The 23526-nt window shown below is 44.5% G+C and overlaps 1 long non-coding RNA gene across 1 annotated transcript in view; it reads left to right on the top strand.

The window, feature by feature from the left end:
- Positions 1 to 23526, top strand: part of LOC310706131 — a 206782-nt gene that overhangs the window by 60312 nt on the left and 122944 nt on the right. The gene's annotated exons all lie outside the window — the stretch shown is intronic.

Genomic DNA, 23526 nt, shown 5'->3' with positions numbered 1-23526 from the left:
TGATTGGAGGGCAGTGGCGTAGTGTGGGTTGCCAACACCTGGGACAGGGCAAGTGTTGTGGCCCCCAGGTGGACTGGGCAGCTGAGGTGGAAGCGCAAGCCAGGGGTGCCCTTGCTTCCTCGGGCGCTTTCCCGCCTCCCTCCCTCCTTGGTGGGCGGTGACAACACCCTCCCCTTCCCTCCCCCTGCCTCCCCACTACGCCACTGCTGATAGGTCCTGGGGAGAGTCTGAAGGATAGATAGAGAAGCCCAAAGTTTCCCACCTCTGGCATGGGGGACATTTTGTATTTGTGTGTCCATCTGAAAAATAATATTGTCTTGGTGTGTGGGGTGTGTGTGTGTGTGTGTGTGTGTGTAATAAGTTTTGACTTCATTATAACTTGAGTGCTTATTTTTTATGTTGTGCCCCTTTGGAAGTTTTACAGCTCAAAGCGCTTTCGTTTTTCAAGAACAAAATTATTTATAAAGCACCGTTGGATGCCACCCATTTAACTTTTGGCATTGGGGAGGCCAGCTGTTAACAGAGCAATGCTAACTTAACCTGTGATGCTTGCCAAAGAGATTACCCCCCAAACCCCCCCCCCCCAATATTGGGTGTGTTTCAGTTTTTGCAGGCTTTGTATTGGTAAGCCCACTTGCAACTGCATTTCACAAGAGAAAGAAAGCCTGTCTGAATACACAATTCATTTCTAGGGTGGAAGATTTATTGTTCCTAATAATTTGGAAGTGGTCGTAAAGCAACCCCCAGCTTCGCCACATTTATTTTCCATGCTGCTCTTCCCCCCCCCACTTTTTTTTATCCTAGTGCACTAATCAGCCCGTTTTTATTAGATGCACCTCTCTTTTCACAATCCTATTGGGATAGATTGAATCTCTATAGTTTTATAATAAAAACATGTGCTAATGGGTCTCATTGCTTTTGATTTCTCACTCCAAGTCGGTGAGATTGTGGGCATTAGCTACCCACAGGTAAAGTTAAAACCCATAAAGGTAAAAGGCTTTTCTCTGCAATATACCACTAAAATGCAATAATATCCGAGATGCTTATTTTAGTAAATGAATCCATCACGCCCAGCCAAGGAAAAGAGGCATCCATTCCAAGGCCATAAATGTTAAGGACCCTATTTAGGACCTTCATCTCTGACGAAACAAAGTCATTTTTAGGTTATATCCGTAGGATATTCATAAAGGCATTCCGAAGAAGCAGGACGGGCACGTTGCAATTGCCCACTTCTATGTTTGTGCCAGCCATTGGGGAAATTCGTGCAAGGCAACCCAAAAAAAACACAGGCAGTGTTTGCATCGTATTAATAAGGGGGAGAGCTTAGGAGCTGCCAATTGGCAGGCGAGTATGTTTTGATGGTTTGATAAGGGTACTAAAGGGTTTATGATGTGACAGATGTTTCACTACACTATTGTGAAATGAATAGATTATGAGAAGTAATTAGATGTACATTGGAATCAATGCTGTTATCACCGAGGCCTTCGGGCTATGCAATAGATGAGAGTCACGGCAGCAGGTGGTCCAATGACTGGGAGACAGGAAGACACCACCGCAGGAGACTGAGTGACAGGTTTCGCAGATCCAGGGGGTGAGAGATCTGAGCTACTGCCTGCATTTGTAATCTTTACTCATGTATAAATAATAACAACTAGACTATTGACTTCAGATGCTATGTCATAGCCTCTGTTCCCCCACTACAACACCCACATACAATAACTGCTTCCTTTCATTTAAGGTTATTTTTATACTTCTTCAAAAAGGATTCCAAATCTGCACATCGCCATTTCTGGCACAAACTGCCCCCTTCTTTAGAATATCGATTTGAAACGTTTTGGTAAATTACAAATCTGGTTCGCTCTGCTTTGGTGCTGCTCCAAACCATATGCCATTCGCTGCTCGTAAACTCTGGGCTTTTAATAGGGAGAGGATCGGAAAAATCAACCCACAACATAAATCCTTCCCTTGCAGCACTATTTTTTCAGCAATAGCTGTTGGGCTAACGTTTTAGCATTTGGGTCTCGGAAAGGTGGTGTTAAATAAGCCATACTTCCTAGTGGCATCCTTCATCATCTAGGCTTGCCATACATCAGGAAAATTCCTGACATGTCTTGGTTTCTGGGTGTAAAAATGGCGTTGGGGGGAATTTTGCCAAAGCAGCAAAATGTCAGAGAAAGCCCAGATACATGGCAATTTGATGGAAAAAGCTCAAAAAGCTTAAAATCACCATTTACGGGTTAGGTTCCCCCTAAAAAAGGCCAGTTTGGGTTTGACCTCAGAAAAAGTTTAACAATTTTGGTGGGTTTTAAAAAAAAAATGTTCAGCAATTTTGGGGTCTTCCTAAAAAAAATACCTCAACAACGGGTATCGGGAATTTTACTTTTTGAAATATGGCAATCCTAGATCATCTCAAGTTTCTCTCTATTCATACATTTTGCAAATGCTACAGAAACCTTCAAAAGCTTTTTGGCCCAAGAGAAAAAGGAGAACAAAAGAAAAGAGAAACAAACTATTGTCTGCCTCCCTCTGAAAATGTTAGCACATTCAACAGTAGCAGATAATGAGCATCAACGCTTAGCTGACCTCCCAGCAAGTGGGTCACTGTGCTTATGAGGTAGGAAAGAGGGGCAAAGCAGCAGGGAGGCTGGGGCTGTGCAAATGCATTGGAGCCAATATGGCATTCCAGCCAATGTATTTGCTTTGCCCTTCCCACTCCAACATTCAGGAAATGTCGCAACAGCAGGGATCATTCAATTTGTAACTTAAGGGTTAATTCTGCTGTTAATGAGTCAGCTAACCAGGGGAGGGGATGGAACTGTTGCTTAGTGACCGCCGAAGTAGCACGTGGCCTGATTGGCTGCACAGTTCTCAGGGAGTTTTCCTTTGTATGTTTGGTTGCATGCCTCCCTGCTCCGAACTAAGAAAGACAAAAGCTTTCTGTTCCTTCCATCTCAAATTGTACGCTGCTTTTTGTTCAGTTTTGTTCAGTAAAGTGTTATCAGAACTTTTCTCTCTGGACTACATCTGCATTATTTAAGTGACTTTGCTAGCAGTATGCAGCAGTGACTTCACTACAAGGAGGTCAGGTAAGCTGTCCCATCTGCTTCTGACCTTCTGTACTTTCGAAACTCTTATCTGTCTAGCCTTAAAGAAACAGCATTCCTAACTGCAGCTGAAATGAGGATCTGCAAGTATTCTAAATTTGTCCCAAGTGCTGGATTTCAGACATAGCACTTTTAAAAGCTGACATTCAAATATTGAATTGAATCTCAAAATTGGACTACTTTAAATTGCATTGCTTGCTTGTTTTCACTTCAATAGATATCATATATGAATTTTCATACCCTTCCAGCTACAAAATGCTTGACAGCGGTATAAAAATGATATTAGAGCTAAATTCTATTGCATATCAGTTATCATCTACTGCTACCTATAAAATGACATTGCAGGTCAGCTATCAGATACTGACAAATATCAATGAACATTAATTTTTGAGGTCAAAAGTCACAGTTAAATCTGGAACTCAGCGATCATTGAATATTCCACTTTCTTGTGTTACTTTGTAAAATATCAGAAAAATTGTTGCCATTGTCAGAACCACTAACCATTGTCAAGAATAGGAAAATGTGATCAGCAGGTCATTTGAATTATATTCTACGAATGGCGGGCAATCATCTGAATATTCAGAGATTCTGAATATTCAGGGAGCAAATTTGATAACAGCTCTGATCTACACCAGTATGTGTTCAGTTTGCAGAGAAATTGGCATGTATTGAGGCAAAGCCAGAAGGAAACATATGGTGTCTGCTGGTTTTGAAGAGAAGGTTTTGTTCCCTGGCAGAACTACCCTGATCAGATATTACAAGAGAATCCCAGAATTTCAGGGGTCCAAAGTCGATCTATCATTGTTTTATTAAAAAAGAGGGATGATAAAGAGTCCTTAAGTAACTGATCCATGCACATAGGTTCTGCCTCTCAAGTGGTGGTGTGTATTTCAAGAGGTAGCTGTGAGAAAGCCTTTGGTGCTAACGTTTTTTTCAGTACCCACCTGCAGGTGTTTGCAGTAAGAGCTTTTATTTTATTTTCGAAGGGAATGACATTGGGATGAAAGGGAACTGCGGAGCATTAAGACGTGCGCTTCAGCATTTCACTGTAAACATAAACACTCAAGGTCTTCCTTCGAGATGAATATCTGTTTATGATTCTGTCCAGAAAGATATGCAGTCCTGTCTGTCTTTAGGCAGAGAACATTTCTGAATTCTGCGATTCCATTATACATTACCGCAAGGGGTGGAAATTGTACAGCTATGTAGGGCGGTTGCCGAAAAACATTTAGGGATGTAGTAAGTAGCAGATGGGAGGGTGGGAGCAGGTAGAACTGGTTACTGGGTGGGAGAAAGGGAGGGGCAAGGGAAAGTCAAGGACACCAGCTGAGCCAATACAGTGGTACCTCGGGTTAAGTACTTAATTCGTTCCAGAGATCCGTTCTTAACCTGAATCTGTTCTTAACCTGAAGCACCACTTTAGCTAATGGGGCCTCCTGCTGCCGCCACGCCGCCGGAGCATGATTTCTGTTCTCATCCTGAAGCAAAGTTCTTAACCCGAGGTACTATTTCTGGGTTAGTGGAGTCTGTAACCTGAAGTGTATGTAACCTGAAGCGTATGTAACCCGAGGTACCACTGTATTGTGTTCCAGCCAGTGTGTTTGCACAGTGCTGACGTCCCCACTGCCTTGCCAAACTCCACTGCCAGGAGGACAGGAAACGCTACCCCAGACTGCCATTTTACGAATAAAGTTGCCTCATCATCTGACATGGGGGTCGCCAAACACTTTAAATCGATACATCAGAGCCCGCATGTCAAGGTGCTGCTGACAGCTCCTGGCTAGGAAATTAAGGACACAAGGAAAGAGAGAGCTTTCTAGTTCTTTTATTTCAATAAGGACTCACAAAATGCAGGCAAACTGCAGCTTACGTTCAGTCTGGCGCTGCCCAGAGTAAAGCTCCACCCCCTCACCTTTACTTCCCACCAATCAGACTCTTCCTGCTGCCTACGGCAAGTGTGAAGGGCAGATTCCCCCTGGGATCCTTGCTCAGCGATTTGCATCGAGCCACCTGCATCTCGGAGAGGATGGGGGTTGTGGCAAACTCTCCAGAGACAGTGTGTCACTTGGCTGCTGCGCAGAGTCCAACACATCTGACTCCTGCCTTGGGTCAATGATACTTTACTCCTGTCCTTAATCACTCATTATTTCCCAGTCACTTGTAGCTGAGTAAGAATGTCTTCCGTGAACACAGTCTTAACAGTGAGCCTGTAAGTGACTGTGGAGGCCAATTTTGGATCCACACGTCCTTCCACAGTGGGGTTTCTGGGCAGGAGTTGATCAAGGTGAAGGTTTGCCAAACATGCCTTCCTCTTAGCACATTCCACACTTTCGTCCTGAGTTCGAGCATCTTCAAAGTCCATGACACCTTTGGTAGGGGCTATTCTCCAATTGGGAGAGTGCTGTGGGCAGAGCACTGTTGTGCTCACATCCTTCTTGTGAGCTGTCCACAAGCATCAGGTTGTGCAAGAACAGGACATTGAACTGAATGGGCTTTTGCTGATCCAGCAAAACTTGTGTTCTTAAACTCATACAGTCCTTTGTCCCTTTCAGACTGTATGGATTAGTTGGTACAGTAAAGGAAAACCAGCTAGAGAATCTGTAAGCGTTCATGGGTTTATATAACAATGGCAACACCGCTTCCTCCCCATGGATGAACTGTATTTACATATGGATGAAAATGTTAATCATTTCCCCTGAGAGGAACAAGAAGGGAGCTTCACTCGACAGAAATCAACATGAAAGCCCTGCCATTGTCCTGCTATACAATCAGCAGAATCAAGTGGTAACGCTTTTCCTAGACTGAACCACTCAAATTTCAACCAGGCATTCATTTTTCTAAATGCAGGGAGGCCAAATTTTTGACAGTTGCCTCTTCTGTATGTATAATCTGGCCTGGAAATGTTGCATTTTTTCTACATGGGGACATCCTGGGAGAATGGTAAATAGGGTGTTGGGGGGATAAAGGTAAAGGTACCCCTGCCCGTACGGGCCAGTCTTGCCAGACTCTAGGGTTGTGCGCCCATCTCACTCAAGAGGCCGTGGGCCAGCGCTGTCCGAAGACACTTCCGGGTCACGTGGCCAGCGTGACATCGCTGCTCTGGCAAGCCAGAGCCGCACACGGAAACGCCGTTTACCTTCCCGCTGGTAAGCGGTCCCTATTTATCTACTTGCACCCGGAGGTGCTTTCGAACTGCTAGGTTGGCAGGCGCTGGGACCGAACGATGGGAGCGCACCCCGCCACAGGGATTCGAACCGCCGACCTTTCGATCGGCAAGCCCTAGGCGCTGAGGCTTTTACCCACAGCGCCACCTGCGTTGGGGGGATAACATTCTATAAATGTCCAAAGTGCTGCCACCAGTACACATGTGGTTCCATTCATTATTTCACTGGATAAAATGATTTTCACTGAGGTCCTCTGTTGGGACTGTACCATTTCAGACTGCTGGTGGCACAGGCTTACACGATCGAATGCCCCATGCAAAATAAACATCCCTGGCACTTGTAAAATTATCATATCAGGGCAAGCGTGCCAACTCCTAGGGGCAGAGGTGCCTACAGCCCCTCAATATCAGCTGGCAGGGGGTCAGCCCCCCTCAGTGTTGAGGGGGTGGAGGAGGCTGAACTTCCCTGGCTCTTGAGCATGAGAGAAGAAGGCATGCCACCGCAGACTCCATGCTCAGACTCCTCCCGACGATGTGATGTCGCACACACATGACATCACATGCATGCGACACATGCCAGGGACCCCCAATTTTAGGCGCCTCTGTATCAGGGAGAAATCTAAACATGAATATTTTTGAGGACATCTAGATTTCTACACCCTTGGAGGGGTGTTCAGTCATGTCAGCCTTCACTTGGAATCTGAAGTGCTAAAACCCATCACCTCATCGAGAACTAGCTCCGTGGCCCTATCTACATCTTGCAGCTAAGGTGCTATTATAAAGTCACAGCTTCCAATGCAAAAAACCTGGTAACTCTAGTTTGTTAAAGGTGCTGAAAATTGTTGGAGACTCCTATTTCCCGTGCAGAGCTAAAATTTCCAGAGTTCTCTAGGAACAGGGATTTATGCTCAAACCACTCTGAGAGTTAAGACTCTGTCTCCTAACAGCTTTCAGCATCCTTATCAAACTACAGTCCCCAGGCTGCTTTGCAGGAAGCCATGATATAAAAGTGCCTTAAATGTAAGGGGCAGATGTCGCCTATGTTGAACACCTTTGGGTTCTTTTCTGTTGTCTTAATTTCTGCATTAAAGCCCCCTGTCAGCTGGGTGAAACAGATGTGTCTTGTGCAACAGTGAGGCCCCAGCCCAGCTGTTTACATTGGGGAAAGAGGCTGACTGCACATCTGGCTCACATGCCTGCTTTTATAGGAAATTGATGACCACAAACCAGAGGTGGAAATACACCAGTATGAGATGAGCAACTCACAAAAAAAGCTGCTTTTTCCCCTTTCTGATGTGATGTGCACAGTTGTGTGGAAAGTAGATAGTGATGTGGTTAAATGAATACTTAACTACCCAGTTTTGTTGATAGCAAAATTATTAAAATGGAAATATCTGATGCCTCAGCCAATAGGAGCTGTGTTGGCTGCGTTGGCCGCCTACCTTGGTTGAATCAACATCCCACAAAGGACTGATTTGCAGGCAGATAAATTAGATCTACAGTGGAACCTTGGTTCTCGAATGGCTTAGTTGATGAACAGATCGGCTCCTGAACGTTGAAAACCTGGAAGTAAGTGTTCCTGTTTTCGAACGTTTTTCGGAAGCCAAATGCCTGACACAGCTTCTGATTGAGTGCAGGAAGCTCTTGCAGCCAATTGGAAACCACACCTTGTTTTCTGAACATTTTGGGAGTCGAACGGACTTCCGGAATGGATTAAGTTCAAGAACCAAGGTACCACTGTATTTAATGAGATATGTAACAGCTTTCTATAACTTTTTGAGTAACGCCCCTTGCTTTTGCTTTTTCTCCGGTTTGTCTTCAGTCTTGGTGCAGTCATGCCTCGGGACCACATAACACCGGTCTTGAAAGACCTACACTGGCTCCCAGTATGTTTCCGAGCACAATTCAAAGTGTTGGTGCTGACCTTTAAAGCCCTAAACGGCCTCGGTCCAGCATACCTGAAGGAGCGTCTCCACCCCCATCGTTCTGCCCGGACGCTGAGGTCCAGCGCCGAGGGCCTTCTGGCGGTTCCCTCATTGTGAGAAGCAAAGCTATAGGGAACCAGGCAGAGGGCCTTTTCGGTAGTGGCGCCCACCCTGTGGAACGCCCTCCCATCAGATGTCAAAACGATAAACAACTACCTGACATTCAGAAGACATCTTAAGGCAGCCCTGTTCAGGGAAGTTTTTAATGTGTGATATTTTAGTGGTTTTTTGGGTTTCTATGGAAGCCGCCCAGAGTGGCTGGGGAAACTCAGCCAGATGGGCGGGGTACAAATAATAAATTATTATTATTATTATTATTATTATTATTATTATTATTATTATTACAGACGCTTGAGGTTGTATGTTTTGGGTTGTGCACCACGCCAAACCCGGAAGTACTGGAACGGGTTACTTCTGAGTTTTGGCGCTCGTGCATGTGCAGATGCAGTGCTGCAGGTTGTGAACACTGCGGGCTGGGAACGTGCCTCCCGCACGGATCACGTTCGCAAACAGAGCGTCCACTGTATTATGACACTGCTGAATATATTTGATCATGGTATGTTGGGTTTTGGGTCACGGAAAAGATTTGGAAGTTTTGTGGGGGGTGGGTTGTATATTTGTATGGTGTGTGGGGTTTTTTTATGGAAACTAAATATAATTTCACTTTTAAAAGACCCGGCCTGTCATTTTGTTTAAACACACCATACCGTTACAAACATTCGTATAGATTTCTCTTTGTCCTGCAGTTTTCTGCTGTGTTTTATTCCTGCTGCTCCCGTGTTTGCGGGAGCCTGGTGTAGACTTGTAGTTTGGTATAGGCTTGTAACAATAAGCACTCACGCAATGCTTCATAAAACAGAATTTGTAACTAGTTTTGTTCTTTTCCAGTTGTCGCCAACTGGGAAACTTGCTGTTGTTGCTAAGCTGTGTTTCAAGTGCAGCAGAAATGTGTGTGCAAAAAGAGCTTGGTTTCCCACCGTTAGAGCCTAAGCTGGTTTAAAATAGCATCACTACAGCAAACAGCCAGGTAGCACTGTTCCAACCTTTGGAGGCAACAGGGGCTTCTGATAGCACAGGTAATTGCTAAGGAAAAGGAAAAAGCTCAGAGCCGAGGAACTGGTGTAGTCCTGATGTGCTTGGGCCTGGTTTAAGCGGGGAAAGGCCCTCTGCCTGTGTTTTCGTAGGGAAGGATTTGCTTGCTGCTGAGCTGGAGAAGGCACCTTCTCTCATCCTCCTCACCTCAGAAGAAGAAGAGTTTGGATTTGATATCCCGCCTTTCACTCCCTTTAATGAGTCTCAAAGCGGCTAGCATTCTCCTTTCCCTTCCTCCCCCACAACAAACACTCTGTGAGGTGAGTGGGGCTGAGAGACTTCAAGAAGTGTGACTGGCCCAAGGTCACCCAGCAGCTGCATGTAGAGGAGCGGAGACGCGAACCTGGTTCCCCAGATTACGAGTCTATCGCACTTAACCACTACACCACACTGGCACCTCAGATTTCATAGAAGCGTAGAGTTGGAAGGGACACCTAGGGTCAGCTAGTCCAAACCCCTGCAATGCAGGAATCTTGCTCACAGCCGTCTCTGAACTAGGATTGAACTAGGGTTGCCATATTTCAAACGGTGAAAATCTGGGCAGAAAAGTTTTGGCAAAGTTGTTGAGCTTTTTAAAGTTTTACCTAAGGTTGTTGAGCTCTCCTGGCAAATTTGCAAATTTTTTTTGATGTTTTGCAGCTATTTTTAAAGGAAATTGCCCAAAACGACACTGCCGACATGTCCGGATTTCCCTGGGCATTCCAGTAATTTCTGTCCGGACACTGCTTCCGAATATCCAGTATTCTGGATATGTCTGGGAAATTCCGGACGTATGGCAACCCTAATTTGAACCAGCAACCTTCTGGTTAACAGCCAGGCACATTGACCCATTGCACCATGAGACTTTCTAGCGAACTGAGACACCACACAGGTATGATTTTGAACAAGACTTTTGGGTTGGGGCTATAGCGGGTGGCACTGTGGGTTAAACTACAGAGCCTAGGACTTGCCAATCAGAAGGTCGGCGGTTCAAATCCCCGTGACGGGGTGAGCTCCCGTTGCTCGGTCCCTGCTCTTGCCAACCTAGCAGTTCAAAAGCACCTCAGAGTGCAAGTAGATGAATAGGTACCACTCCGGTGGGAAGGTAAACGGCGTTTCCGTACGCTGTTCTGGTTTGCCAGAAGAGGCTTAGTCATGCTGGCCACATGAACCGGAAGCTGTATGCCGGCTCCCTCAGCCAATAAAGCAAGATGAGTGCCGCAACCCCAGAGTCAGCCATGACTGGACCTAATGGTCAGGGGTCCCTTTCCCTTTATAGTGTGGGGCCCCAGGCAGTTGCCCAGTTTGCCCCCCTCCACAAAGGCTAACACTGGGGAAAGATTTGCCTGCTTAATATCTATTTTAGGCTTGGAGGTGTGTGTGTTTTCTGCAGGGGGAGGGGGAAGAGGCAGCATTCCTCTTTAGTTATGGTTCTGCTTACATTGGAAAATAATACCCAAATTAAATAATCTTGTAATTACACAGCGTGAGTGCTTGTGTCTCAAGTGCCCAGGCCAAGCTTAGCTCTGGGCCACCATAAAAGAAAAAGGCAGTAGAGGAAGAAAAATAAACAGTCAGGCAATACTAGCATAGCTGTATTTTTATGCTTTCCACCAAAGGGAGAATCCGCCTCACTCTTATGTGTACTTTTGGAATTCCCTCTTCTCCGTTGCATCACTCGCTTTTCCTTTGTTACCTTCCTTTTTGATCTGTTGAGAGAGTCAAGCTGAAAATCCCATTCTCTAGGCTCCTCCTGTAACAGGATCTAACAGAGCTATTGCAAAAATAGCTTTAGGATTTGGGGGAGCCGCTTGCTAACTCAACACTGCCTAGGCAAACTTTTTTCTCCCTCCATCTCGAAACCTCTGCAAACACACATGGGTACTCGGCTGCCACTGACGTATCAATATTCCCTTTCTCACCTGATCTTTTTCTTTTTGAGCTGACAACTTCATTTGAGTCTTTGAACTCAGCAGATTCCAGCTTGCATCCATTAGGGCAAATGGGGTGCTGCTCCACTAACCTCATTTTGCCTGTCTTAAGTTAGTTACATATAAGCACTACAAATATACACAGTAATGCATTGTGCTTAAACAAGCAATCAACATGGCAGCAACGCCAAATTTCCCCCTCATATTAAGGGGGCACGGCCACATGACACATCACGTGACGCCGCCTGGTGTGGGCCGGGGGGGGGGGACAGGATGCATGGAGGGTGATCTTCACGCTTACTCATCCCAGCTGCCACCTGGCTCTTGGACTCCTGGGCGGCTGGGCAGAGGCTGGGACAAGTGAAGCAAAGATCGTTCTCACTCATCCCAGCTGCCACTTGGCTCCTGGGCTGCTGGGTGGAGGCTGGGGTTGGTGGCCCCCTCAATATTGGGGGGGCACTTCCCTAATAATAATAAGAAGAAGAATTTATTATTTATACCCCACCCATCTGGCTGGGTTTCCTCAGCCAATCTGGGCGGCTTCCAACAAAATATTAAAATACAATAGTCTATTAAACATTAAAAGCTTACCCCAAAATATTCGGGAAGCTGAAGACCCCTCTGCCCCCTATACCCGGCACCCCCGCAATATGGTCCCATCCTATTTTTCATCCTTAAAACAGTTTAGCCACTTTTCTCTGATCCCAGAGAGAGATCCTATGCAAGCTGGGAGCTCCTTCACTGACTCATTGAGCTGGGTCTCTTCCCTGCCATGCTGAATTCTCAGGTTTCATTTTTTGCTGGTGGAGAGATTGCAGTTGAATGGAAACATCACCCCCCCTTTCTGTCGCATTAGCTAGAGACAAACATATTTTGCCTAGCGCAAACTTCTCTTTATAGCGTTTCAAATGCAATGCATTGAAATGCAGCATTTTGTGCATTTTAAACCTATATCCTTCAAATGAATTGCATATGTAAGTGAACCACAACAGCAATAACACCGCAGACGGAACTTTAATTTCACCCAGGGTCAGCTAAAGCAAAACAAAAGAAATTTAAGTTTAGAGCTGGAAATAATCAAAACCTGGTTCACAACATATGTGTGAACATTGCTTGATTTTCCTGTACTTGGTGACTGGCTGCTGAATGTGTGAATAGAGCCCAAGGAAAATTATTGTCTAAGAAATTATAGGGAAATTTGACTTGAGATGTTACATAGATGATTGCCCATCCACACATTCCTCAATTATGCACATGCATGTGTGAACCTGTCCTTAGTGTGTGAACCACTTGCTTACATGGCAAATGCATCCTAATAATTCCTGCATTTCCACTGTGATCCACTTACTATCTAGCTCCCTCCAGTGTGAGATGAACTGTCTGATTCTAATCTCATATTTGAATCCCGGTTTGGGTTTATGTTTTGAAATATTTTTCCTTTCATTTATGTTCTGGAAGCAAAATCTCTTCTGGAGCCTTTATTTATTATGACAGCTCCTTTCTGCCTCCCCCCCTTTCTTTACTACCTTCACATCATTCATGAAAACTTCTTTTTCTTCTTCTTTTGTCCGTGCTGATATCATAGGAGATTCTAGGAAGGGAGACTATTTAAAGCAGAGAACTGGCTTTCAGAAGTTCTGCGACTTTCTTCTTACCTTACTGTCACCGTGATTTAAGGGGGGGAGAATGTACTCGTGGGCAGGGTGCACACAGTCAGAAAAGAGCCAAATGGAAAGAAGATAAAGAAAAAGAATTAACAAATGAAAATCTTTTGTTCTTAATGACAGGGTATAATGGAAAAACTAATCTCACGCTCTATATTATTATCAGGCAAACTAGTTACACATATAATAAGGTTTTGCCGTATAAATTATGAATGGAATAAACCAGCCTGTCACTGTGGTGCGCAGTGAATACACCACATGTTATATGTAAATATATTAGTCATCTGCCTTTTGTTTATGTGTCACAGGATTCCATTTCTTTCGTGGTACATATCTCCCCACCCTGCTCCTTATTCCCCCCCTGTGTTCTCAATGAAGACATTTCAACCCATCACATAACAGGCCTTTAAAAGGGAATTAATCTGTTCACTGTTGTTAAGCCTTTTTTGTTTCTGACCGGTTTTAAGAATGCCTGCGAATGCTGCGGTTTCCCATTATTTGCACATTATTAGTGAGGAAGGAGGAAGTGGCGGAGGAGGGATGTTGCGGGGTGGGGAAGGCAGCAGACAAAGCTGCGATGGTTCAACACAGTACAGAAAACCCCCCTGATAGGAGCTTGACGCCGTTTCTTGCATTTTTTCAGTCCGGTTTCACCTGACACCAGTGGAACCTGGCCACAAGAGGTTCCACCTATCTGGTATCACCTTTAAACCAGGTCGTCAGCATCTTCGTGAGCAATGTTAGCTTGCCAGCATGGTGTGCTGCTGAATCATGCATCACTGGAGCACACAATGGCTAATGGTGCTCATGTGAGCACTGATGGCCTCCTTTACATGTGAAATGAGTCACGCAGAGGCAAAGCTTTTTAACCCACCCAATGTTCTATTTAAACCAGACCAAATGTGTGGCCTGTGAAGCAAAAGTGATTGTCTTTGCCGCTTTTTCATCTAGCTTTCCTTTCGTTCTGGCTGACACAAAACAGCCGTTGGCGGCTGAACAGTCCTTCTGGATTGCACCATTTTAGATGCTTCTTCCATAACAGATGCCCGCAGACATCTTGATAAAGAGATAACGGCAGATAGCGGGATGGATCTGACCTTGCAGATGGGAGCCATCTTGGTTGTCAATGGTTCCCATTCAGTCAGATGGGGAAAGAGGGCAGGTTGCAGTTTGGGGGAAGATGGATGAAGGGGGAGATCTGAACCACCAGGGACAGGTGTTGGAGTGAGAGAAGAGAGGTGCATCTTTCGTCATGCCCTACAAATATCCCTCTACACAAACCTTTACTTCCTCCTATAGAAGTAAGTAGCTGCCATGGGTAGCAGGTGTCTCTGTGGTTTGAATCTGCATGATACAGTGAGCTCCTGTTGCTCTGTCCCAGCTCTTGCCAACCTAGCAACTTGAAAGCACACCAGTGTGGTGTAGTGGTTAAGAGCGGTCGTCTCGTAATCTGGGGAACCGGGTTCGCGTCTCCGCTCCTCCACATGCAGCTGCTGGGTGACCTTGGGCCAGTCACACTTCTTTGACGTCTCTCAGCCCCACTCACCTCACAGAGTGTTTGTTGTGGGGGAGGAAAGGAAAGGAGAATGTTAGCTGCTTTGAGACTCCTTAAAGGGTGTGAAAGGCGGGATATCAAATCCAAACTCTTCTTCTTCTTCTTCAGTGCAAGTAGATAAATAGGTACTGCTGCGGTGGGAAGGTAAACGGTGTTTCCACGCACTCTGGTTTCTGTCACGGTGTCCTGTTGCACCAGAAGCTAGCCACATGACGCGGAAAGCTGTCTGCAGACAAACGCCAGCTCCTTCGTCCTGAAAGCGAGATGAGCGCTGCACCCCATAGTCATCTTTGACCAGACATAACCGTCTGGGGTCCTTTACCTTACCTAAGAGGCTGCCACTCACTCATAAGGAGGAAAACTGAGTGCTGCAGGCAGAAGCAAACCTTACCTCTGTCCCCAACACCAGAAATGTCAGCTTCCACCAAAGCGGACCCCATTTCCCAAGGTGAGTCCAGTATTCTGGCCCTCTCTCTGTTCTGTCTATCCAATTCATAGGTGCTTTGCTCGTTCATAATACTACCCAGATAGGGTGGCTATTTGACTCTGCTCTTTCCATGCCTTTATCAATTCCAGGCCCCAATGTCTTCAGGGCTGGGTGATTAAAGGTGTTTACAAGGGCAATTCTATCTTTATTTTGAAAGGTGATTGGAGGTTTGTCTCTTTCCCCTCGTTTATGGCGGAGAGAGTGGAGGAGTGCATGCTCTTAGTAACGCTGATATGCAATTCCCTCTCTGCATAGGGCTTCGCTGCAGAGACAGTGGTTAGAAAGGAAATACAAGAAAAAGCCCTCTTACCGTCTGCTCACCCACAAAGTGGACCATAGAATTAATATATGAGATGTTATTTCTAATTTATTTATCAGTGCACATTCTCTCTGTGTGTAGCACATGTACTCTCAAAAAGCACTTACATATTTGCAGTCTGCTGTAGAGAAGACACCAGCTAATGGGAAATGGTTTGCTTGCAGAAGTGATCTACTTGAGTGCATAGAAGAGGCTTCTTTTATCAAATATTTCACTTGAAATGTTTTACAGTTTCTTCTAGATGGCATGCCATAGAGCACAATAAATTTCAGTTTGTTTATATTGTCTGACTGTATTTGCACTTTGATGATTATATTTGAATTCATGCAAGATCCCGTTTCTTTTCCTTTCTTTCTTGGGGGTGGGGGGTGGGTGGGGAGGAACTTTAGCATAATCTTTTCATTAATCCACTCCTGTTTGTCTGTTATTAATAGGCCACTGTACAATATATTCAGCAGCAAAACTCCACCAGGCATGACTAATTCAGATAATTAATTTGCCAGAACATTAACACCATCAAATGAGCCTGCTAAACCGGTAAATTTAAAGTAAATTAAACTTAATTTGCAGGTTATTGCAATTAAGTCTGCCTTGCCTTTCTGAGGGATTTCTGCATCCCCAGTATTTAAGAGGCAATCATAATGCATGCAAGTGGGCGGGCTTTTTGGCTAATTAACACGAGAGCCTAATCTGCTTTTCAATTAGAAAGGGGGATGTTTATAATGTTCCGGTGACAGTGTTGCCATTCAGAGCAGCCTAACAGGGATCGCACGGCATAATTATAGCTGAAAAGGAAGCCTCATGCCAGGCCTGTTTAGGGGTTAATGAGACACCGGCAGCTTCCCGCTGAGGAGATCGAGTCTGTTTAGTGTGGCTTCAAGAGGAAACCACCCATAGGGGTTTCCTTTGAACTGTCAAAAGGTCCCCTTGTTCTGGGTGGCTTATGTTTCATTTGTCTGAGTGGCATATCAAAAATGGATGAGCTGCCAGCAGCAGTCCTTATGACATTAATTCACCAATTGTGTATCTAATAGTCTCATCCTTAAATACATTTGGGTGAGGGTAAGGCTGAGGAGAGGAGGGAAGAATATATATATAATATGTTGTTGTTTTTTCCAAAAATAATGACAAAGGACTCCATCAGTTTTGAGAACTGGGCCTGACCCACTGTAAACGCATCAGCAGCAAATGTTAATGATGCAGATGACCTACAGTAGGAGCTATTAGCAGGAGGAAGACAAAGATGCATTGTGCAGGACTCCTCTGAACTGCATTCAGAGTCAGAGGAGTGACAAAGACGAGGCATTCATTGCCACCGAGTTTAAAAAGGGGAAAAAGGATAATAGGACAAATTTATCCCCGAAGCAATGTCAGCAGTTTCAGTGATATTTTTTTTTTTAACACCATGAGTGAAGTTGGCTTGTTGGCAGGAATAGGAAGGTGGAAAGTAAAATGAAGGTGGCGGGGGGGGGGGAGCGAGCAAAGACCAGAGTGCTAGGATTTGCCACACAGCCCTTGGACAGGGTCAGTGACGTAGCGTGGTTTGCTGGCACCGGGGCAGAGGGTGAATGGAGCTTGCCACACCAGCCTAGTCCTCCGAGTGACACCAGCACCAAGCCACTTTGCGGGGCTGGAATGGTCCCAGCATTGCAAAGCGACTTGGGACTGGCAGGGTGGCGTGAGACGGATGCAACAGACATGCACCCTTTTATTCCAGGATGGCGCATGGCTGTTGTGTCCGTCTCACACCACCCTGCCACTTGGGAGCCACTTTGCAAGGCTGGGATCATCCCAGCCTTACAAAGTGGGGCAGGGCAGACAGGGCAGTTTGAGCAATGCCCCCCGGAATGCGCCCGGGGCCATCACCCCTGCAGCCCCTCCCACGATCTACATCCCTGGAAAGGGTCACCTATTTTACCTTCCGCAATCTAGTTCTGTCAGACAATTCAGAGAAGTTTAGTGTATTCTGTGCAGCAGGAAAACCCTAAGATGCACACTTTTTGATACCCAAAAGGCTGTTTTGTTGCACTGAGAGGCATTGCACGTTAGTCATATTTAAGTAACTTAAGAATTAATTTCAATGTGTTTACTCTGAGTATGACTAATAGCCTGTGCCTCCAACTGTAGACCAAATGGTGGCTTGCAGACTAGAGATGCCACTCACATTTTATATAGACCCCAGATTCCTGACCAAAGGTGGATGGGAGCATAGGAGAGAATCTTGACGATGGAAGTCCTTCAGGTTAGATGGGTTCATCTTTGTTAATTTTAGGTGGACTGTCAAAATATTTTTGTGTTGCATGGCTTTTTGACAAATGTAAAAGTGAATGTGTTTCTTTCTTTCTGTTTGTAATGGTAGAATTTTAAAGTTCTTCAGATAAAGTTATAAAATCGTAAGTCACCTTTTCGGGAGTAGCAAAATACACTTCCCAGCACTGGACCACTGCATAGAGAATATAAAGTTTTGTCATTCTGGAGCTGAACTTTTAAAGCTAAACCCGGCTTCTCCAATCTGGTGCCCTCTAGATGTTTTGAGCTATAACATCTCCCCTGAACACGATGGGAATTGTCTAAAACATCTTGAAGGGACCAGGTTGAGGAAGTAAGACCTAGACCTTCTATTTTAGACTTAGAGGGTGCTTAAAAGCTTTATCTAAAACCCAACTCTCATGATTTCAAGTTTTACTAGATAATAGGTAATAACATGCTTTTCTTTCACAATGTCTTCTAGAACTGGGCAACCAAGGATGCCCAGAAGATGACAATTAGAAGATGACAACTAATGAAACTTTAGTTTCACTTTTACAGTGGTACCTCGGGTTAAGTACTTAATTCGTTCCGGAGGTCTGTTCTTAACCTGAAGCACCACTTTAGCTAATGGGGCCTCCTGCTGCTGCTGCGCCGCCAGAGCACAATTTCTTTTCTCATCCTGAAGCAAAGTTGTTAACCTGAAGCATTATTTCTGGGTTAGTGGAGTCTGTAACCTGAAGCGTATGTAACCTGAAGCGTATGTAACCTGAAGCGTATGTAACCCGAGGTACCACTGTATACTTTTACTATAAGCTGTATGTGGTTTTGTCCACAGCAGATTCATACCAAACACAAATCTTCCATTCGTAGACTGATTCTAGGTCTGTGAGAATTCTGATTCACCACCACCAGGATCTATTTCTGCGGGCTGGGGAGGAAAGTGAAAGTGATGGAAAAGAATAAACGGACATAAATCTGACATCAAGAATCACAAAACAGAGAAACCAGTAGGAGAACACTTCAATCTCCCAGGACATTCTATACAAGATCTCAAAGTAGCTGTTTTACTACAAAGGAATTTCAGAAATACTGGAAAGAGAAGCTGCTGAATTGCAACTCATTACCAAACTTAAAACCATGGAGAGACCTGGTCTGAACAAAGACATTGGATTCTTATCTCATTATACATGACTAGCCATTTTTCACCTTCTCACCCCTTGCCTTTTCCTGTAAGACCTATTGCAGTCGTTAAGAGTCGTCAACAGGCTCATCTCAGCTATCTGCCAATTTCCCATTCCCACCACCCTTCTGAGTAATACCCCTCCCCACCTTCTCACTATATAGAAGGATCTGGCAACTTCTGTTTCAGTGTATCTGAAGAAGTGTGCATGCACACGAAAGCTCATACCAAGAACTAACTTAGTTGGTCTTTAAGGTGCTACTGGAAGGAATTTTTTTATTTTGACTATGGCAGACCAACACGGCTACCTATCTGTAACTCCATCCAAATATGACATCCCTTGTTAACCAGGGATTCAAATTTAATTGCTGGGAGACTCTTTAGGAGATGAATTACACTACTCATGTTAATAGCCCCAGGTGTTATTATGCAAAGCTGATTGGTAGTCATATTTAGCATATAACTCCAATGGCAATGATTGGCTAATGAACTGGAAACCACCAGGCTAGAAACTGTTTCCGAATATTTGAGAGTAGGTATTTTGAAATTATATTCTTTTCTTTTGTTGTCTCCAAACCTAAAGTAACATGGTCTCCATGGCATATTCTTGAAATGTGTTTGGAAGCTGTAAGTGGTGCAAAATGGAGCATACCAACTCTTAACTGGAATGGGGTGTTATGTGCATACAATTCTTGTTTGGGGATTTCCACTGGCTTTTCCCAATGAGCTTTAGGATATTATTCAATGAGTTGCAGTTACCTTGTAACTCATAAATGGTCTTAGTCCAGAGATCATTAGATCTGACCTGCTTGAGTAGAATAATAAAGAAGAGATTAATGGTGGTCATTGAATCAGTTTCACTTGTTTCTTAGCCTGCTTACTGTAACTTTATTGATCTGACAAAACTTCTTAGTTCTTCCAACCCTATTAAAAACCATCTTAAACAATAAAAATACATGCATGCTCATCACTGGCTGCAGCCTCAGACAATGATTTGCGTGCATGCACAAGCCTTCAAATGTCAAACACCACAAATATGTTTCAAATCACTTCCCATTGCAATGTTTCTCCAGTGAGTAAGTGAGCCGCCACACCCCCCCATTACTTAAATTGCAGAGAAAATGAGTGATGACACATTCAGCCAGGCCCTGGAATAGACTTAGAACACTTATCAGCCACAAGAAAAGGGGGAAGTATGCAAAGAGCGTTAGTAAGACCACCCTCTCCTCATCAATCTGTCAATGAAATTCATCCACCAGGACTACTAAAGCAGTCTCTGTTAGGGCTGCCATACACCCGGAATTTCCCAGTCATAGCCAGGATTTGTCCATCAGAAATGGCGTCTGGGCAGAATTTTCAAAAAGCGGCTAAAATGTCCCTGAAAATCCAGGCATATGGCAGCCCGTATCGGAAGTGTTGATTTTTGGGGCGAGTTTCCTAAAATATGGCAACCCTTGTCTCTCTTCTAAACCCTAACCTAAACACCACTTGGTACAGTTCTATAACAATGCTTCAAATCAAGAACTCATTGCCCACTTGACTGCCTTTAAAAAAAGAAGGGAGATTTGAAATTAATCTAAAGTTATTACAGATCAGATGGAGGATGAAAACTTAAGTAATTGCGTGTGCCGGAGCTTCCTTTGGGGTGGGTAGCATCTCTTCCTTTTGTAAGTTGTTATTGATAATCTTTAGCAGGACAGGCCCTGATTTCTTCCTGACTAGGTTTCACTAACAAAGAAGGACAAGGGTCGAGGGAACAAGTGGTGTTCCATAGAATTCTATGAGGATATTGCCCACGTCCTCCAGTAAGTATAATTGAAGCCAGCCTTACAGATGTTGGACAAGTAGAAGTGGTAGGCACCTCCACAAAACATCCTATCGAGAGTGGCGTCCAAGTTGTCATGGATGTGAACAATTTGGAGCAGTGCTTTATAAAACCTTCACAGCCGTTTGCATTGATAGAACTCTTCCGATACCCTCTATCTGTGGTGTAGTGGAAAGTTCATGAGCATCACATGGCAGCCTCCATCACATAAGATCGAAGTCATGCACACCTGGGCGGAAGCATGGCTATTTATGTATTCTCTAAACACTTCTCTGTTGTTGCTATGTGTGTGGGGGGGGAATCATCCTGATGGCACCAAGAATGACAGATGAATTTTAGGTGCACAGCATATGGTGGAGACACATTTCTACCCCATGGTAATGCAGTGTTTTCCTGTTCCTGAGAATCAAGATGATGGGATGAGAAAAAGAAAGTATGTGACACACAGACAAAGTGTTTCTAACGGAAACATTTTTCAAAGTTTTCCAGGAGGCGTCAGCGCCTCTTGAACCAAATCGTTTCGTACAAGACTCCAATGGGAGCATTACAGAGAGGCCCTGTTTCTGCTCACAATTAGGCTAATCATGTAGGAAGAGTCTTGAATTTGTGCAATCTCTTACTCAACAAGAATATTAATCCCCATCAATGTATTGTTGGGAAGGAGGGTTATTAAGGCAATTTGCTCACAAACACCAATCTGTTAGCTGATCTTTGCAGCTGAGCTCCCCATTCCCCGAGTGCAGTAATAATTAGGATGGGGTGTAGAATGTAAGTCTTTCTGCTTCAAAGCAGATGCATTGAAATCCAATATCGCAGAGTTGTGCTGATCTGGCAAGTGCTTCTCTCCTCTCCTCAGCCTAGGGGTGGCCATAGGACTGTAGTAGCTGGCATGAGTGGAGCTGTGTTGCTCTACTGGTTTCCTAACACCGTGTGCCTCACTGCCAATGGCCGAGAAGGGGAGGATCAAGGCAGCAGGGAGCTCTGTGCAGTGCAGATGTAGCACGCTGAACTCCCAGCTTCCTTGCCCCTCTCCCTCTTGTTAACCGTCAGCGACACAGCATGCTGAGAAATCAGTAAAGCAATGCATTCCTGTCAGCTTCAACCACAATAGGGCATGGCTTAGTTTGCACATCACCTTAAACCATAGCAAGATAAACTATGGTTTAGTTTAAATGAGAAGCGTGTTGGAGGAAATGGAAGCTTATTTGGATGTGCAGGCGAGGCCATTGTGAAAGGATATGTGGACCAGATGCTCTGAATTAGCTAGGACGGTGGTGATCTGGCACATTGTCTATGATATTATCATGATAAAATAGTTCTATTGTCAGGATGTAGATTTCTCCTGAGGCATAAAAATGTAAGAAACCCCTAACAGATCAGGCCAATGGACTCTGTTCCAATCCAGGATCCTAACCAGAGGGCTATGGGAAGCTTGGAAGCATGTAGTGGCAAACCATAGTTTGTTGTGATGACTGAATCAGGTTACTGTCAATTAGGGTTTTTTCTATCCAGTATACTCTACTCCTGGAATGCAAAATCTGTGGACCTCCAAATGTTATTGGATGACAACTTCCACCATACCTGTCCTTTGGTTCTACTGGCTGGGGCTGATGGGAGCTGGAGTCCACAACGTCTGGAGAGCCACAGGTTTCCCATCCCTGGTCTACTCTGACTGACAGTGTCTCTTCAGAGGAGACCTTTCACAATCCTTCTAGTTGGAGGTTGAACCTGAGACCTTTTGCATGCAAGGCATTGAACTTCCCCTGAACTATACACCCCCTTCCCAAGATTTCAGAGAGAGGAAGGCAACAATTAGAGGCATAGCTCCCACAGCCATGAATTTAAGGCAATGTTTAGTTTGGCCTTGGGTGCATTTTCAAAACACACAGCTTCTAAGACACAGCTGTCTTTTATGCAGGAGGTGTCTGAGCTTTGGGGGGGGGGGGTATATTAAAGGCAGTGATTGGGGAAATATACCGAAAGGGTATTGGGACCTCTTATACTAGGGCAAATGTTTTGGTGTGTGTGCACGCTTTTTATTTAGCTTGTTGTTTTGCCTGCAAGGTAAACCTCTTCTTCTTTGGTTAGGAGCGTAAAAGGAGAAAAGCAGATGAAAGCTACAGACTTTTTTTTTGTCAAGCTGTGACAGAAATCAAATGCAAATAGAACTCAGTTCAAGACTGTTTGTTAAGTGTCACGTCAGTGAGCATTAAATACAGTTTATGTAGTTTTACAATGAGCAATACTGAATGTGAATTTTATTGATTTTCTTTTTCAAAGAACACATGCAGAATAATATACCCTTTCCAGTACTAACTTACAAGTGCATCTTTATATTTCTGGATACGTATACAGCAGTGCTCCCTTCTTTCCATCACCTTGTTTAGGTGATTTATTCCATGGTTCACGCTATAAAGGAAATGTGGAATGCAATTCCCTCCTTTAGTGAATCATTCTGTTTGGTTCTCTTAGAGGAGTGGGATTTCCAAACTATGTCCCACAGGAAACCATGGACTGCTGAGGCTTACTGGGCAAGTTCAAGAATGGTGGGCAAACTTTCTTGAGCAAAACAGAGCTTGCTCATTCCAACTAGTCTTCACCAGTGAGTTGAAATTACAGGGGAATATTGGTTGTGTTCTCAATAAAGGTAACTTCGTGTTTTTCCTTTTTTTGTGGGAGGAATTCAAGTACCTACTGGAAATTTAGGTTTGCACAATTGAAGTGGATCAAAGTGCTCTGACATTCTCAACCAGCAAATCTACTTTTTTAAAGAACACTTTGGGGACAGGTAGAAGGAAGAAGTACTTCATCATCCCATATTCTTCTAGCTGGATGCAGAATTTCGGATACTACCAATTTGGCTCCAGATCCTATCAGAAAGGGCAGAAACCACCTGAAAATGTAATGCTTGAATTGAGACTTAGATAACTAGGGTGCGTTAGGATGATTTTGGAGGCCCTTTAAGATTGTGTTTTACTCAGCTTCCAGCCTT

This window comes from Podarcis liolepis (genome assembly GCF_965112155.1).
Source record: "Podarcis liolepis genome assembly, chromosome: 4".
In the NCBI taxonomy this organism is placed as follows: domain Eukaryota; kingdom Metazoa; phylum Chordata; class Lepidosauria; order Squamata; family Lacertidae; genus Podarcis; species Podarcis liolepis.
The sequence above is the reverse complement of the archived record's forward strand: the minus strand, read 5'-3'. Positions and strand labels throughout refer to the sequence as shown.